We start from the raw sequence: 7,708 nt of genomic DNA, 5'->3' as shown, positions 1-7,708 counted from the left end.
ATACTCATCAATATTTATCAAACTTTATCAAAGAAAGTAATAATTCATACTCAGGAATCTTCTAGGTAATCTACCTTTAAGATAATATTTCAAATTTAATAATAAAACATTTCCAAAATCAAACATATAATAATAGTAAAAATTTGGGAAATTAAATTAAATACCTATTTTACCCTTCTATTAAGGAAAAATGTCTATTTTTCCTATTCCTAAACAAAAATGTCCATTTTTCCTATTCCTAAGCTAAAATGCCCTAAATATTTTTTTAAAATATCAAAACTACCCTTCACCACATCTATATAAACCCTCTCACTCTCACTTTTATTACTTACACTTTTCATATTACTCAAACGCTCACTCTCACTCTCATTTTTACTTAATATTAATTACTGTAGGTTTATTCAAAAAGGAAGAAGTTCGTATTTTTGAATTCAAATCGAAAAAAATCAATTCATGAGAAAAAAGTATTTATACAAATCTTAACTCAAAACTTAATTTTATTTGTTAAATCTAATTCATATGTCATATAAAGGGAGCATTCAGATATTTGATAATAAATTAGGGGTTAAATGAAATGTTAAAACAATATGAGGGCATTTTGATAGTACACAATATATGAAGAATTTAAATAACATATTAAGAATAGATAGATATATGGCCAAAGGACTATTTCCTACCCAATGTATGTTTTTTTTCCAAATTCCCCTTGTTAACTTTAAAAATCCCATTTAACCACCCATGGGCCGTTAGACTTAATTGAGTCCATTAGTCATATCATTTTCCCCTCTCAAACCCTAAAAACTAACACTTTCCCCCCAACCTAAGTTTTCAAAAACTGTATTTTCCCCCTAGGGTTTCCAAACCTTCAAATCCAATTTTGTTGACAATGACCGGTGATTTCCAAGCACCTACTCTCCCTCTCTAATGGCCCTTCCTTTTGGTCATACACTTTCGACGTTGTATGGCATCATCGTCGACGAAGATGATTCATCTTCGTCTAAGAACAAAAATGATTTGTCTTCATCAAAGATGAAGATCATTTGCCTTCGTCTAGGAGGGGAAGATGTTGCACGATCGAAAAGAAGAGACATCGGGGAGGAAGAGATGTCACCTAGAAATCATCGATTGTTGCTGAAAAATTCAATTCGAAAGTTTGGAAACCCTAGAGGGGAAAATGTTGTTTTTGAAAACTTGGGTTATGGGAAAATTGTTAGTTGTTAGGGTTTGGGGTAAAAAAAAATTAAATTTAAGTTTATTTTTAATATTAAAAATAAAATAACGATTTTACCCTTGAATCTGTCAGTCTAACTTTTTTTTAACAACCCATGGGTAGGTAAATGGGCTTTCCAAAGTAAATGGGGGGAATTTGGAAAAAAAAGCATACCTTGGGTGGGAAATAGTCCTTTGGCCTAGATGTGTTTTAGTACAAGACGACATACAATGGTGTTAAATGAAATGTTAGATAATTATGAGGGGTAAATGAAATGTTATAAAAATATGGGGGTATTTTGGTATTAAACATTGTAAGAATATTTTAAATGAAATGTTAGGAATAGATAGATGCATTTTGATACAAGACAACATACAAGGGTGTTAAATGAAATGTTAGATAATTATAAGGGGTTAAATGAAATGTTAAAAAAATATGGGGGTATTTTGATATTAAACATTGTAAGACAGTTTTAAATAATATGTTAAGCATAGATAGATGCATTTCTATACAAGACAACATGTGAGGGTATTATATAAAATGTTAGATAATTATAGGGGGTTAATAAAATATTAAAAAAATATGGGAAACATTTTGATATTAAACTTTTTTCGACGGTTTTAAATGATATGTCAGGAGTTGATAGATGCATTTCGAGAGAATACAATATTTAAGGGTGTTAAATGAAATGTTACATAATTATAGGGGGTTAAATAAATGTTAAAGAAATATGAGGGTATTTTGACATTAAACATTGTAAGAATGTTTTAAATGAAATGTTAGGAATAGATAGATGTATTTTAATACAAGACAACATGTGAGAATGTTATATGAAATGTTAGAGCATTATAGGGGGTTAATTGAAATTTTGAAAAAATATGATGGACATTTTTATATTAAACTTTTTTAGACGGTTTAAATGACATGTTAGGAGTAGATAGATGCATTTCAAGAGAACACAACATTTAAGGGTGTTAAATGAAATGTTACATAATTATAAGGGTTAAATTAAATGTTAAAAAAATATCGGGGTATTTTGATAGTAAATATTGTAAAAAAGTTTTAAATGAAATATTAAGAATAGATAATAGATAGATGCATTTTGATACAAGACAACATGTGAGGATGTTATATGAAATATTAGATAATTATAGAGGTTAACCAAACTTTTAGAAAAATATGAGGGGTATTTTGATATTAAACTTTTTAGATAGTTTTAAATGATATGTTATGAGTAGGTTGAGACATTTTGGAAAGTTATAGATGGCATATTTATCAATAAATTGTTATTGCAGATTTTTTCTTATAAATGTATAATTTTTCCCAAAAATTTGTCATTATAAGATTGATAATTAAAATGACTGGTTATGTGTCGATTTGTTTCCAAGGAGAATAGATTCAACGTGATGACAACACAATGAAATATGTTAGAGGATATACACAATTGATTAAAATTTCCTCTGGGACAACATTTGAAGGATTTATTCAACTTTTAAATGAGCATTGCGGTTTTGGTCCAATTAGAAATTGTCTTCAATTATTTATGAAGCCAAAAAAAATTGAGCTCGACTGTCCGGTACAAATCCAAAATGATGAAGATGTCCAAGGTCTTATTGACTTGTTACAATACTTCCAAGAATGTATTCCTATTTTTGTTATATGTACCCCGGTCGAAGGACAAAAAGAAGAAGGAGAAGAAGAAGAAGAAGAACAACAACAACAACAACAAATTAGTGAAGTTAAAAAATAATATAATTTTGAAGCTTAAATTTTTCTAATTTGGTTAATATATGATTTACTTGTGCATGAAGCTTAAATTATAAAAATCAATAAATTGGGTTATTGAAACTGAACTATATTTGAAAGATGACTTGTAGCATCATACATTAACTTATAAAATTTATGCAATTTATTGATTCAATATTATTTCTAAACTAATAATATGATCAAGTCCATACAATTAATTAAAAATATCACTCCAAAATGATATCTTGATCTTTTATTTTATATAATTTATCAATCCACTTAAAGATTCAAATGAAATAATGTTATATCAATAATTTTCATATGTAATAATGACATTAATATTAAAAATATTTTAGTATTTCACTAATACCATAATTTAAAGTTAATAACATGACACTACTCTCATATAATTTTTTCCGTGACAAAATTATTTAGAAAATAAAATCAAATGCACATCCATATATAATGATAGATAATGTATATCATACACATAAGCATATAAAATAAATATATACATAACAACTCTCGTATCAGTAAAATAAACAATGATAAAAATAAATATACATTCATGATCTATTCGATACAGTGAAAATACAACTGCAAGGCTAAATGCTGATGCATAGAGGTGGATGACTCTCAGGGAAAATCCATGCTCCATGACAATGCCAAACACTCGATGAAATGTAACATATAAATGCCACAGTCACTAGAGCCCTTGCCCTGCTAGGGGACACCCTCCGTTCGACGTAATATCAGGTGATCGCCTTATGGTGTATGCCTAGAAGCTATCTAAAAATTCGTTACCTCTAATAACACTGGTATGAATGTCATGTACAGTTGCATCCATCATGCGAGACACTTTAAACTCCTTGAGTATGATATCTTGGAGTTGTATACCGTAATCAATTAATCACGAAAATCTATAACTCTACTACCCAATGTACATAGTCAAAGTTTAGAGGGATGAAAACCTATAAACGTTGAGAAATTAGAATGGATACACGTGTAATATATAATTTAATTCAAAGTAAATTAAAACGAAAATACCACTATACTATACCATATCGGCCTTCCCCCATGATTTGTAAAACAGAGTAGGGGTATAATCTACCTTAACCATCTTTGTGAAGAGCTCGGAAAACTGATACTCCTCTATCAATGTGGTAACCTAGCTGTTGAATGTCATCTTGATATGCCCCACAAAGAAGGTGTGGGTTGTCATCTAACTCTGTGAAATAATAGCCTGCTGATCGTCCTGGTACCGATGTAATATAGCCAAAAAAGAACCGACTTGTTGAAATGGATATAAAAAACTTGAATGGTGTTAGTTCTTGATGAATATATAAAACTGTTAACCAAATTATATAGTAAGTGCAACTTACTTTGTCGGTCAGCCACTCGTCTAACTCCACAACAATCCTCTAGAAACTATCTTTAGACTTCACTTTGATGAAATAAACTTCAAGCTCATCGGATGCTATAGCTTTGGTGCACCACGTGAGGAAAGATTCCTCATACTCTGTAGTAGAGGATAGAATGGTCTGGAGTTGTCATTTCACCCTTAGTTTGATTGGATCTGTATACGGGGTGCGAACAAGTAAACCCTTCCAGATTACTAGACCATGTGCAATACAAGCCATATGAAAAAAAAACATACAACGGTTGATTCAATATTTAATCTTAAGTAACAATTATGATTTAATCGATTAATGTTACCTTATCGATGTATGCCAAAGGAGGTTAAATGGGGAAATCCTTAATTGTAGTCAAGTCAACCGTCCGTACCCTCTCAAAAGACTACAAAATTAATTTTATATCTTCAGTGACAAATATATATGAATATATACTAATTATAATGGATATACCTCATCTTGGTTTCCATTGGAAACATCCTCTTATAAGTTCTCCCCTTGTGAACTAATATCCATTGCCCTTTTGCTGGAGCTGGAGATATCAGCAAGTAACCACAACCGCTCATCCTGAAAAGGAGACAAAACACTTTAAATAAACATAATAATTTGAAAGACCAATTGATCAATGACATTTCATCAAAAAATACACTACCTCTATGGTCGGGGAAGGTGCATAGGGAAAACTCTTGATAAAAAATGCCTCACGACAAGTACCCTATATGAATGAAAAGAACAAATTGGTTAATGATATTTTATATAAAATATAATAACTACAATAATTTTCATACCTCATATGTGGGATCTAAAGCAATCGAAGGACCAACTAAAACACCCTCATAACTAGGACCCTTTTACAAATATATATAAGGAATTAATCAATGACATTTAATTAAAAAACTTAGTAACAACGATAAATGATAAACCTCGGATCGAAGAGGTGATATAACAAAAGGGCCAACCGAGACCCCCTCATAGCGACTACCTGGGGGAATAGTAATAATAATTTAATCAATGACATTTCATATAAAATATAATAAAAATAAAACAACATCTTATATTAAATATCATCAAAAATTAAATACAGACTTCATATAGGTGACGGGATGCAATCGACCTGTCAATGGGGGAGGTTGTCTTGACACTGACTTGCGTACCCTGCAGGAAGTTAATATAAATATTAGAGTAACAACAAAATACAATTTTATATAAGGAATAAATGAGATGTGGCTTTATAACTTGATGAATTGGAGCTGGGAATATACATGTCATAATTTCCTCCAAATGAGTCAGACGATCCTTTAATGAATCATTTGAGAAGACACCTCATCGCATAAACAGGAAATCTCACATAATATCATAGTGCCCCAGTATGCCAAAGTAGCTTTTATTATGGATAGAATAGGTGATGCAGAAGGGGGACACTCCTGTGTGACAGGAAGTGGTAGCACGGTCCTGAACCCTAGGAAGATGTGTGGTCTTGGTGGCTAGTGTTTGAACAATAAGGGGACATGAAGGCTACACTATAACAGGGGGCTAAATAGGCTTTTCATGTGTAGCAATACTATCGACCGGTATATCTACAGGTAGCATCATTGGAGAAACTCCATCTCCTATCGAGGAGAGGCATCGAAGATAATGAAGAGGAATGCAGATCTAAAATACTCGTGTACAGAAGAATCTCTACATACCATGGTCTAGCCTCTTCAATTAGTGACAGACAGAGCAAGAAAGTAACATCATCCTATTCATTTAAATATATAATTCAATATATTTGCAATAATCAAGGTATCAATTAATTCATTAATTAACGATTACATACTTGATCACCGATAAAAATAGTGCCTATAGGACTCCAAGTAGGAGTATCTTGTGTATGCCATTTGGAAATCTATGGAAACGCATGAATATCAACCATATCCACCCAATCATATAGGATGTCCATCATCTCATATATCCAATACTGCAATATAAATGTCAATGGTTAAATTAAATCAATTTGTATTTTTGCCAATTAATATAGGTAATCAAGAAATATAAACTTACCTGAAAATCAAAAAGAAATTTGTAAAGGTCATATTTACGTATTTCGAGCATATAACCAGAACAGACTTTGTCACTCACCTAGGACATCGACTCGCATGTCATCTACCACACTAGAATGCCCCAGGGATAAGAATTAAACCCATCCAAATGATCTACCAACTGAAGGCACTCTGCAAATACCTTCTTTCATTGATCATTCCTCAACAACACCATATGGAGGCAATACAACAAGGCTATCTTGATGGCATCGATATCGTTATCCTTTCATGGCCTAGCCAAGAAAACACGTTTAATATAGTAATACTGCACTTTCTAACAGCCTTGAAAGTAGGTATCTTTAAAATAATGTTCGAATGATCAAGGAATATATGATGAAAGTGTAGTGAGCTAACTGAATGGTAGACTCATCATCAAAGCAAACTCAAATGGGTTGAATCTCACGTCAAACCCATTAACCCTGAACCATAACTCATATCCGTCTACGCCCCAATGTAACTATTGTAGCAAAAATGAGTGCACCAATACTCCGAAGAACCTAATATCTAGTAGTTAAAAGAAATGCCCAAAACATATCCTCTTGAATAATCGAAGCTGCTCTAGGGTCAGTGCTGACCTAATCTTTGACATGGTAGCACGTTGGACATGACATATCACCTCTATTTTGAACTATCCTGACTCGCCTTTGACACGTTTTCTTTTATCAGAAGTATCCTGAAAAGAATTTTGAAAGTTTGTAAGAATTTCATTAAAAACAGATATAGAACTGACAAATATAAAAAAAAAAACACAGAGGTAAAATATGAAACTACATGTTGGAATACCATAGAAAGATGAAAACTAAAAAAATGAAAAAACAGAACTAAAAGTTGAAATCTACACGTTGAAATACCTTATAATGTCAAACAGAAAAAATCGCTAGAAAATCTGAAAATACAAGTTGACATATACTAAGCTGACAAATATTGAAAAACAACACTGAAATTTGTAATCTACACGTTGAAATAACCTAGAATGTCATAAATCGAAAATCACTGAAAAATATGAAAAAGTACGAATTGAAATATGCCAAAATAATAAAAATCAAGAAATTGAACAAAATTTTAAAAACTACACTTCCAAAAACCAAAAAACAAAATTGAAATTCGAATTTTATACGTTGAAATACCTAAGAATGTCAACAATCAAAAAATAGCTTGAAAATTTGAAAAGTACGAGTCAATATATCCTAAAATGATAAAAATAAAAAAAACAAAACTGAAATTCGAACTCTATACATTGAAATACCCTAGAATATCTA

This window comes from Mangifera indica, chromosome 2 (assembly GCF_011075055.1).
Source record: "Mangifera indica cultivar Alphonso chromosome 2, CATAS_Mindica_2.1, whole genome shotgun sequence".
Taxonomy (NCBI): Eukaryota; Viridiplantae; Streptophyta; class Magnoliopsida; order Sapindales; family Anacardiaceae; genus Mangifera; species Mangifera indica.
Note: the sequence above shows the minus strand (reverse complement) of the source record.